The sequence below is a fragment of the Anarrhichthys ocellatus genome, unplaced genomic scaffold (assembly GCF_004355925.1).
Source record: "Anarrhichthys ocellatus isolate YVR2014 unplaced genomic scaffold, GSC_Weel_1.0 scaffold24, whole genome shotgun sequence".
NCBI classification, from domain to species: domain Eukaryota; kingdom Metazoa; phylum Chordata; class Actinopteri; order Perciformes; family Anarhichadidae; genus Anarrhichthys; species Anarrhichthys ocellatus.
Genome location: NW_022280054.1, coordinates 9,081,409 through 9,094,083, shown reverse-complemented (window position 1 = coordinate 9,094,083; position 12,675 = coordinate 9,081,409).

The window sequence follows — 12,675 nt, the reverse complement described above, 5'->3', positions numbered from 1 at the left end:
AGTTTAGCCTACATTTAGTTTATACAACCCAAAATGAAAAATGATGTTTAAAGGGTTCTACAATCTATATGGTATAACACCACATCCTCTCCTCTATACTTATTGTTTCCCTGAGTATACTTGTAACCTTAACACTGTCTTAAAGCTGCCCCTCAGATGCCCAAAGCAGCATGCCCCTGTGAGGTGAATCCTTATGAAGTTCAAAGTAATTAACATCTATAGACTAAAACAACAGCATGCAAAATGAGAAGCAGGTGTAACATTCATTATCCAACAGTTTACCAGCCAGGTGTGTATTCACCGAAGCGTTTTACGAGTTTGCCTTTAGTAAAGACAAATGCGCAGGCCGTGGTCTGTTGGCATGCTATTTAACACAGAACTTCAACACTCACACAGAGATAAGTGATGGATATAGGCAGGAGAATGGGAAAGCTGTTGGTGGGAGCATAAAGTAATGAGGAAATTGTAAATGAGGAGCAGAAGTGTGTTCATGGAGTGTATTTATAGTGAGATGTAGGGGAACTACATACATGAGTGTGACATGACATTATTTCCCCTTTCCCTGCAGCTTACATTGTGCACCTACCGTGTCAATTACATACCCCTTCAAAGGCCGGTGACAACATTGACAAAAGCACAAGGGGCAGGGTATATAGAGTATATGTTCAGCCTCTGTGTGTGCCAGAACGGAAGATATTCTAAAAAAACATTATTTAAAAAGTTTGAATTTTATTTTATCAATTCAAATCAGAGGGAATAAACACTTTAAAGGGGAGACACCCTTTTGGTGTCTTATTACAACACAAAAAAATTGGATGGTCACGTGTTACTAATGAAACTCGACTTTCTTTTTTGGTTCACCATGGAAGCCGTGAGGAGGACGTCGTTCCGGATTTATTACCCCACGCTGTTATCAAGATAAACTTTTCGTGTTGGAGCAACTGAAGACTCACAACAGAGCTCAATTTGGTGCAGAAAACCAAACGTTTTGGGAAGCATGTCAACTAATGACTAACAGTTTTATCTGGACACTGGTCCTTCAACCATCCATGGCCCTGCTGACACCTACTACGATCCTCATTATTAACCCAATTACCGATACCATTAATGCACAGTACTGATTTTGTCTCTTCCCCGGAGTCCTTGTGCTTTCTCTCCTCACAGGTTTCCATGGAGCATGGTTTCATCTGGACCTTGGTCCTTCCTCCTACCATGGCCCTGCTGACTCCAACTGCTAATATCACTTTTATTATTACTCGCATTACTATTTCATATTACCGATACCATTAATGCACATTATTGACCTGCTTCTTCACCAGAGTCTCTGTGCTTTCTCGCCTCACAGGTTCCTGTGTATCCGGGTTATACCTGGACCAGGTCTTGCCTCCTGCCGTGGTTCTGTCATACATTGAATGTGCTGTAATTACATTGAATGTGTTGTAATTCACTATCCTGTTCTACACATGACATCTATTGCACTTCTGTCCATCCTGAGAGAGGGATCCCTCCTCTATTGCTCTCCCACAGGTTTCTTCCTCTTTTCTCCCCGTTAAAGGGGTTTTTTGGGGGAGTTTTTCCTCTTCCGATGTGAGGGTCCTGGGACAAGAGGATGTCAAATGTGTACATATTGTAAAGCCCTCTGAGGCAAATTTGTAATTTGTGATTTTGGGCTGTACAAAAATAAATTCAATTGAATTGAATTGAATTTAACTAATTGCTTCCTGTTCGGCGCAGAGAGTTGCTCCTGGGACAAATACGGATTTTATGATTTATGAAGTTTATCCAAGTTTTCAATAAATGCGATCATCAAAAGGTAAGTTATTTAAAAAAATCTAATAGGCTGCCGTGCCAAATGATTTATTCTGGCTGCCAATGTTTTGTACGTGACGTTATATTTGGGAACGCACTCATGCAGAATAACCGGTGTTTCGGTTTATCAAGCGACAGTGTTAAGTGGAGACTTTCAGCCGAACGCGTCTGTGACGAGGGGAAGAAGTGACGAAGTCTCCAGATAACAGGGTCACTTAATTCACCGAAACACCGGGCAATTTGTAACCTTACCATTATTTTATGCACTTTCATTTCGCATAGGCTAATAACCGTTTTCCCAAATAACCCACAACATATATTGAATAGGCGGCTGTGCCAATCAAATAATAAAGCAATGCTTGTGATTGTGGGTTCCAACACGCCATGATCGCCGGTCACTGTCCATGGTCCTGAAGTGTTTTGTTTCCGATGGCTGTGTGAGCGTGCTGATATTATGTGTATAGGCTCGATTTAATATGAAATGTTGGTTTTGTGTGGTTCGAAGAGAGATGGCTGGTTTGCACCCATAGCCCGTTTTCACCACGCTCCGCTGAAGTGCACACACGTCTTGAGTGATGATGCGATTATTTGTAAGAGTTTCGGTCTTATTTCCTTTTCCATGGATTTACTTTTTAATTCAAGTTTCCTAGTCTTGCCGTTAATTGACAATATGTAAAATCCTACTACACCCTTTTACTCTGAAACAGTATGTTTATTATTTACCAACATAGTTACAAAGTAAACGTACATTAGCAGTTATACAGAGGCAATGACAAGACAAGACAATCCTTTTATTCCATTAGCTTTGACATTTTAGTATCCAAACACACACCTTGTTTGCTATAATAATTAACTTTAATATGTAAAAAAAAAAGTCTGTATGTTTCTTCGGCTAATTGTAATTTCTGTAAAAAGTAGTTTGCTTTTGCTCAAAGTGCTGAACAGCTGTGATATAAATAATAATATTGTGCAAGTTTTAGACCTTGAATGATTTATTTCCCTCTGAAAATGAAAGCTTAAGTTCCCAAAAGCATATTTTCCGACGTTTAAAACACAGTTTTGAATATACTTTGAACTATATGCAGGTGGAAAAACATTCGCAAGCGTCTCTGAGACTGTTTTAGATAATTCTTTTAGATAATTAATGCTGAGGAAAATGCAAACTGTCGCTCCTGTTGGCCACAACCTGTCAGTTATCAAAGTTATTTACTGAAAATAACAAGAATATTACCAACATAGGCGCTGTCCTCCAGAATAATTTCAGAATGACCTTCCTGTGGAAGCAAATTGAAAGTTTTAAATAAAAGATATACGACTCATGCATTGCTGAAGCAATTTGTAAATGCACAAAGGCATTAGAAATGAAATCTGTTTTAGGCAATTATAAATGATGGAGAATGTCCCATTCTGTTTCAATAGGCATTATAAAACTTTATCTATTCACTTTAATTATTTTTCCAGTCGTGTGCTTAATAGAATTTCAAATAATACTCAAAGAAGAAGACATGTTTGTAAAAGTGCACATAATAGAAAAATACAACCAAATTGGATCGTTATCACCAATTACCCATTATTTTTCTTTTTTAATCTATTTCAGGATGCTTTTTCTCTAACATATCACTCTTATGAGCAGGCAATAACAAAAACAAAAATGATGTGGTCTGGGTTGTCTGTTGTCAATCTACCCTAACTTACCTCACGACGTGCATGGGGTTGAATATACAATGAAAGTATGCTTTGACTTGTTTTGTTGTTTTGAGTGGCAACATCACTATTGAGCATAAAAAGAAAAGCCTTGTTTTGCATCATTTTTCATATATTTTATTCAGTGAATAGTAACTTTCTGTATAATGTCCTATTTGCTCCTTATGTGCTATCATAATTGCATAGTTAATTTATACGTGAAATGTCAAATACATTAAAAAGCATCATAATTAGGAGAGGGTTAAGGACAAGTAAAAGGAGTACAGATGGAGTTTTGCGTCAGATTTAGTCTGAAATCGAACACAAAATCCGCAACAAACAACAACATTTCACCACCATAATAAATAACCTGCACATGTGGTTGCCAAACAATATCACACATAAAGAAGACAAAGTATTAGGGAAACAGAGAAGAGAGTTTTCTCCGTATAGGCCTTCAGCCTGTATTTACTGACGGAGGGAAACAATACCTTCACCAATTACAGCAGCCTGCACACATTCCCCAGGCAACCAATGAACTAATTTCTACACACACGCACACACACACACACACACACACACACACACACACACACACACACACACACACAAACAAATCAATAGAGATACACACATTTCTGAGTTTCGACTCTGAGATGAATATAAATGTTTCATCATCATCAGCTCCGGATCTGTAATTTACTTACCATGTTTGTGTACATGCAGACCAAGACGGCATCGCACTGATGTGACAGTGCACTTCCGTGTGAGTAATGCCTCAATATTATGACTCCACTTCAGTGTCCAAGCCAGTGCTCAAATTAGATTGCATGAATTGGGTTGAAAATGGCCAACTCTCCTCTAGTGATCCGTGGAATAGGCTCCGATCTGCTCCATCACATTTTACAACTAATTTCACGTGGTGAAATGAGAGATGCAAATATGTTTGTGGTTTCATGCATGAACCAAGATTTATGACTGCTGTCTAGGGCCCTCATAGGTCTCTTAACACATCAGCCCCCATCCATCTTGTGATAAATCCCTCGAATTAGCGCCCCCCTTTAAGTCACTCTGCAGCTATTAGTTGCATGAGAGGAGCCTGAGCATCATCTCCTGTAGCCTACACATTGCATCACGCTTTTACACTTTTACACTTTTCACACTCGCTGCCAACTAATTCAGTTTACACGTGAGACTTCCGTGCCCTATTTATGCCGAAACAAGCTGCTGAACAATAGATTTCCAGGCGACTGTAAATTCTCCAGTATAAGTCAACTCAAGAAATTCTCAATTTCTTTCAAATGAAGGCAAATATAAATATCGACATTTCGGGGAATACGCTTATTTGCTTGCTCAGAGATTAGAAGATTCATTGTTTATGAATCTAACCCCAGTCGGTTAGCTTAGCTTAGTACAATGACTAAAACAGAGGGAAACAGCTAGCCTGACTCCGTCAAAAAGTTACAAAATCCACCTGCTAGTACCTCTAAAGCTCAATAATTAACACGTTATATAGTATTTTCATTAAATTCATAGAAAACTGTCAAAGTTGTTTTATACAGCATTCTTTCCTGACCGGGCGCAGTGTCTTCCTGGAGCCTTGTCATCATTGTGAGGTTGCCAGGCAATGAGAGGAGACTACTGTAGAGTAGCCTATAGATATTTTCATATACAGGCCTGCTCACACCAGCGAATAAAAACAGTGAGACTTTAGAGCAAATTCCGTTCATTCAATTATGGCGAAGGCAAAGTAATGACGCTGCACTGGTGACAGTGGAAGCCGTCTTGACCTCTTGACAGTACTGACTTTTGAGGGAACGGAGAGCTCGACAGTACAACATGGCTGGCTTCTTAGCTGTTTTTTAGAGTCTCAGATTTTCCAGCCCTGCGCTGTAATGCATCTAGAAAACCAAATGGCTCGTACAAAGGTCACAGAAGTTTTGGACATTATTGCCATATGAATTGTACTCTCACAATATGTGAAACAGAAAAGTTACTGAAACAAATATTTTCCCAGTCCCATCCAGCCTCAGATCCTTCTCCAGCTCTCAGCCTCCTACTCAAATCTAAATTGGCTCCCAGCTCCATGATGGGTTAGGGTGTTGCAGCATTATTTAATAGTGCTGTTGTTGTAGGAGGAAAATGTTGCCGCGTACCGATCAGGAGAGAAATGCACCTGTGTGCACTTCTGGTATTTAATACAAAGTGAGTGTTAGTTACCTAAGCTGCTGTCTCACATTCAATATAGCTTCATTAGAAACAGCTGGAGGTAGATAGTGAGGAAAATGCCCTCACTGGTGGCATGCGATGTAACGCAGCACCAGTGGAAAGACCCTCTCCCATCGTGTCATGATTTCAAATCATATTGCAAACAAGGAGTTTCCATCCACAGAGTGAATAACCAGAGGGGCAATATGAAAATGACAACAAAGCAAAATGCAAATACTACCAAGTTATTAATGACCTTTTCTATTTCAGTGACAAGCCATTAGATCATAAACCAAAGCCCACATTGGTACAAGCCTGGGAGGAACAATCCTGGCTGAGTGTCACTTTAATAAATGGGTTCAACAGCTATTGTGATTTTTGCTTTGAAGCAAATAGCACAAGTCAATATACCAAACCCATTTTTCAAGTAGCAGGGAAAAGTGCCAGCATTGTTATATTTACACGTTTATTACTCTCATGCCCTTTAATGCTGATATCAAATTATCAGCATTACTTATATATTAAATAAATAAAATAATAACTTAACTGTGTGACATATAATCTTTCCAATTTCGGTATGTGGCGGCACATTTTATGATGCAAAACAAGTATGCTGATAGGAAAAGAATCACAGAATTTTATTGACTTGAATGATGTTTATTTTTATTGTTATTATTATTATTTTTTATTTTTTTGTTAGCTTTCTAGGCATGCTGTGTTGCCAAGCAACCAGCCCTCCTCTCTCTATGAAAAACAAAAGACTGTCGCTCTAGCAGGAAAATAGCATGCACAGGTTAGTACACACACACACAGTTATTTAATCACACCCCATGCAATTAGCTGCACATTGACATTCACTGTAAATCATTATTTAATCTTAAATACCTGCTGGTTCAATGCTCTGCGGTGGAGAATATCACGGTGCGTATTGAGCAATACGTTTAAAGAGGTACATCATAAAAAGGCACGTAAAAGTTTGCTTGCCTGGGGGTGTGTTTCTCGAGGACACAGACATCAACAATGTTTATTATTTTACAAGTGTCAAGATTAACAAGATTATCAAAGCATCCTGGAGGTTTGTTTCTTTTACCGACCCGTGGTGTGAAATATGTCCAGTATAAACATCGGAATGAACCAACCATCTTTGTAGCTCCATACATTTAAGAGTGTATGTGTGTTTTCTCCCAGTGTCTTCCTCTTCCAGGTAAGTGTGGTCATGGCTGAGCATAGCTCTACATTCATGTCCTCTGTCCCCCTTTTCCTTATAGAAATGGAGCATGTCCACAGGTCCTTCATCGTTCAGGCTGCTTAAAAGACACTTGGTGCATTCAGGGTCTTTCGCCTTTAATATCACAGTTTCCCTTCCCCGGAGAGCTTTAGCATAAACAATTAGCAGTGGCCTAATAAACTGATATTAAACCAGCTGAAGCTGCTGTTTACCTATAAAACGGCAGGCTGTGTTTTCCTGTTGACACACAGGGGCCATTATAGTAAAGAGGTCAGATGGATGCTGGATACGCTTCAGATCAGCAGGTGGCACTCTCACGTCAGTAAAACAGACACGGCCACCAGTGTTTTGACAGGATGTGAGGGAGATAATGTGTTTTGCTTTTAGTTTAACTTAAGCCTTTCACAGAGAACAACTTCCATCATCTGGATTATAATAACTGGGTTTCAAAGATAAGCCACATCGGACCAACACAGAGAGATTTCTTTTTTTTTTCATTTTATGGACAAATTCCACGTGAATATTGTTTCATACTCAAACAATATGAGTGCATGTAATGCTATATCCCACTTTCATTGCTTGGATAAGCTCCCAGTTCCTAATGGGAGCTGAGATATTGATGCATTGTACAATAAACACCTTTTATATTTTATTTCCTTTCTGCTTACACATATGTCATATGATTAGGTGTATTAATAAAATGAATGGAGACAGAAATCCAAAATATTTCATTTCTTTCCAAATGATAACGGCATATTTGTGTTATGCACACAACTGCCCTGTAACGATGAGTATTAATGTGATATCTCATTAGAAAGCTACGGTTCTTTTTATGCAAACCATTTCAAGATACAATAACAACAGCAGGTACAGTTAACGTCTCAAACAAGCACTCCAAAAATAGCCGATAAAATATGGCCGTGACTCACCGATTATGATCCATAACGTCCCCCTTGTGCATGCTAGTAAAGCAAAAACGGTCTTGCTAGGTGGCTAAGGGTCCACTCGATCGAATCCAGTAAAGGATTTAGTCCAAAACACATTAGTACTCCAAAATGCGTTTTTACGCGGCTGCACTCTTAGTAAACCACGTGTAAAATATTAATTTTCTGTCGTATTGTTATCAAATTTTAACTTATACCAGGTGTCATGACTGTTGGCTGTCGAATGAGAGTCTTTTCAAGCCTGTAAGTCCCAGCCATAGATAGCTGCTGCCATCTGTTGGCCAAAACAAATCTAGGTGGAAGTAAAATGCTTCTCTTTCACTGTGCTGAAAACGCATTAGCTCAATGCTAGTAGCACTTACGGTGATTCTGACTGATTGTGAAGAAACTTCAGAGTGTTGCCGCTCAATAAAGACTAAAACCATACATGTACTCCCAATGGTTCAATAAGAGCTGTCAGTTTACTTTGGGTATGCGGTTGATAGGCGTTTTAGGCAAATTATGCAGGAATGAGAAGAGTAATATAATGGGGATGTCTACACTTGTGACAGAGACACAAGCGTCTTGTATCTTTATCTAATATCATTTATGTTGCATAACGACACTCTGTACACTGTTTCTTCATTACCAGGATTAAAAACCTGTATTCTTAATCAACTTTGCATGTAAACACTCTCACTGTTCGTTCATCAAATAAAGGAGTCATTCCACATCCCGGTTCATGAGATTGCCTCGCAATTAACTTCATATTTATAAAAAAAATTAAAGCTGCAGTCTTGACAGTTGCGTTTCTCTGCGATGCCGTGAATATTAACGATGACGGAATCAGCTTTGGCACACCTGACTGCATCACAAAATCACGGCCGGCTCATAGCAGATTGACAATTATGAAATCTATTTCACAAATGTTCAGTCTCTCTGTGTAGCACAGGGGGAAGTCCGGAAGCGGTTGCAGCTTGTCAGCAATAATCGCGTGTCTATCCGGGCTCATTAACCTGTCAAGTGGGCAGAGTTTGCAGTTTACAGTGAAAATGTAATGATGCTACAATTCCCAACATGCCGCTGCTAGCCAACAGAGAACTCAGGTCAGCAGGAATAACGGCCTCCGAATCAAACCCTTGATGAGTTAAAGGCAATAAAGTCGCAGAATGGCAGAGGTCATGCACTAGATGAAATTAGCTGAGTTTTTCCAATTTTACCTGGGACCTAAACTCCCTCTATTAAGAGTCAGGGTCATATACTATACTCCTGCCCCCTTTCCAGTTTCCTCTTGGTTGAATGCTCAAGAGGCTAGTGCAGCAATCTCCTTCATATTTAATCGAACGTGACTGAGGTGTTAACAGTGTGGCAGAAAAAGAAAACACACTCCGACTGTCTCGCCCAGACACCTCCCAAGATTAATAGTCTGTGAACGTGTAGTTCTTTTATGAGCGAAATGCACTTCTTAAAATCGGGTCAAACTCTGTCAACCTCGCATGCCAGTGCAAAAAAAATACATCATCTAGGAATAAACGCTTTCCAAAGTCATTCAAATTTAACATCATGCAGCGTGGAGAGATGCACATTTTTAAGGCGGTGTAGTGAAAGCCTGTCTCCTTTAATTTGCAAAGTGGAAGATTCGGTCCCTGCACGCACACATTTCTTACTGCTGCCTGCCCATTGCTGGTGAGATGAGATGGTAGCACGATGCAGAGCCAGAGAGGAAGCAGGGACGCTAATTGCTCCTTCCAATAGGCTGCATCTCCTGTGAAAAGGCATCTTACCGCTCACATGCTGTCAGATTGTGATCAGCTCCCAGCAAGCTTCGATTTAAATGACATTGTCAGAGAAGTGAGGACACTCCCATTTATAAATAGAACTCGACATTCATGGATGGATGGCCATCATGGCTGTTTACATGTTGGCTCATTATCTATTTGGCTGATGGAACATGCTGCTTGTGATAATTAGTTGATTACTGTGTATTTAGCTGTACTGAAGAGCAGCCTAAATACCACAAAGGAAAACATTTTCTCATGCTAATGTGTGAGCAGAAGCGTCATCGTTAAGCCCTTTAGAGTGGGCTATCACAAAAGGAGCAACGGAGAGGTTACTTACATTCAGATTCCCATAGGTCTTCATTTGAAGTCCTTATTTTAACTTAGAAATAGCAGGTACATCTTGTGATGCACCACTATATGTTTCAACCACATGTTATGCTTTCAAACATTTCTTCCTCTGTTCAGCTACAGTGTGAGCCAGGTGACACAGAAATGGTCTCTGGTTCTGGTTTAATTGGGTTTCGTTTTTTTTCTCAGTGCACCGACTGAGAGATCTGGATTACTGGTGTTTAACATTTAAATGCCTCATGTGAATTTTGTGAGCAAAATGGCAGCTTGGTAACATTTTCAAACTGTATTTTACTGTATTACGGCATGCATCCACACCTGCATTCCAGTTTTCTGTTACGCCTGTTTGGTGCCTTTAGAGTCCGTGCACCTGCAATTTGATAAAGAGGTTGAAATAAAGAAGAAAACATTTTTTTTATTGCCCAAACTTGCACAGAAGAATGTTCAAATTATTACCATACAATGTTATTAGAAGTCACTCTTTGCCCTTTTAAGGTCAAGTTACTTGGAAATGTCCTCGGCATAACACATGAAACTGTGACGCTGATACCAGCTCATCCCCCCTCTCACACACGCACACACACACACACACACACACATCAGAATCCAAAGTACCGATGTGACACTGCATTTAAGACAACCACCTGTTACTCTAATGAAAGTGTCACTCTTCTCTGTCAGTACAGCTTGGTGCCAGTAAGCACAGAGCCTCCCTTATTTTTCCAAGTCGATACAATTCAGTTACATCTGGATTACAGACTTTGCTTTGGATCAAAACAAAACTAAAATCTAATAAAAGTAACCAGTTATAGGAAACAATATCTGAAATATAATTAAAACACATAATAATATTCGCTGCAGTCACTCTTGTATCCCCCAGATGCTCATATTGGACAATCATGCAGTATAGTATAAAATGTAGTACAGGAAGTGTTGTGATGTTGATATCATGCAGTAGAAAGTAAAGTTGTGGAGGCCAGGGAGGTGAATTGGGATGTAACGTTTTCACTTCTGACATTTCAGGCTCAGACTCGTGTCAGAGTCGCAGTCAGAGCCAGCATTTTTGAATATTTAAACATGACAAGAGATCTGACACTAGTTTTCAATCCCATGCTACATGTTCAACAGTATAAATATGTAACACAAATAGCAGAGGAGTGTGCTATTCTATTTTAAGTTTATATTCGTGCAGGTCTGCACAGCATCGTTGCTCATTTTATCTTAGGAAGGGCAGCTAAAACTTTAGTAGCCTATATTTTACGAACATCTGACACATCCATGTCAATCTTTTTCCTCCATAACTACTTGCATAGACCTAAAATACCTTGATCTGTGAGTAATTTCTACACAAGGATATGTAGTAACAACTAGGTTTAGTTATCTAAGTTCTGCAGAATTGTTGTATATCAGCGCTCTTGTGTAAACCATGCAGACATCCATTCACACTAAGAGAAAATATGATACATACAAACTAGCCAAACGGCAATCTGTCAAAAACCCTGATATCTACTGCTGACAGCGGTTAGAGATCGGTCCATCTATTGTCTTCTCTTTGTTAGTGAAGGTGGTTATTCTTCAATGAAGTACCATATTAAAATAAATCCTCATCAGTTCAAGAACTGAAAACACTTCCATGCACAAGAGGCTACGTGCACATTATGACACATTACAGTTTTCAAATTGCAGTTTTAAGTAGCACTTCGAGCACACTCCTCCCCATGAAGTTGTAAGACCAAGATTTCAACCTCCCAAGTAGACTGACAACAGTCCTTTTTAAGCAAGTGCAGCAAAACAAGTATTATGAGTCCATTTAGAGGGAGCAGAGGGATGCATGGTGAAGAAAACATAACTTTAACCGCTGTTTGTTTCCTGTTTCCTACTTCCTGTTTCTTTTAACCATGACCACGATCGCTCCCTACCCTAAACCATGTGTTTATTATTGTAACCAGGCGACGAAGGTCCCCTAAGCTTAACAAATCTAGTCATTTTAATCCTAACCAGCGTTTTATTAACCCTAACAAAATACTCATGATCTTTATTTTAACCTAACCAACCCTTAGCTTTGTCCCATTATAGATTGGATTTATCTTTTAACAATGATTTGAAACGGTTTTGGAGGCCACAAATGATGAACAAGGAATTTTGTCCTTTTATTTGCAGGACTTGTTTCAGGTACCTGAGCTCCATTCGGACTAGTAACCTTTTTGTGGTTACTTTATGTGATACTAACTGAAGAGAAATACAATGCTTGGGATATTTAGAGATTATACCATGCTTATAAATGTTGTGAAATAGCAATCAATAAAAGGAAAACAGTCACAGAGATCACAGAGGAATTGAAGTAACCGTAAAAGAATATATGATTCATGTGTTTAACTTTTCTCATATCCATCAGTTCCTCATCCATTCTAAATTCTGTTACCCAGAGAGAAGAGATACAGGGGGATAAAATAAGCGGCTAGGTATATAAAAAAAAATGATTTAGCTTCAATGACACAGAGTGAATCCCTGTAGATATGCCTGACACAGCACCAACACTTTATTTCTGACACAGCACCAACACTTTATTTCTGACACAGCACCAACACTTTATCTCGGTGATATCTGACAGCGCTATCATGTAGGTAAATTCCACAAACAGAGATAGGCCATTGTAAATCAAATGAAGGGGAATAAGCTGGTGATCCTCGTCTAA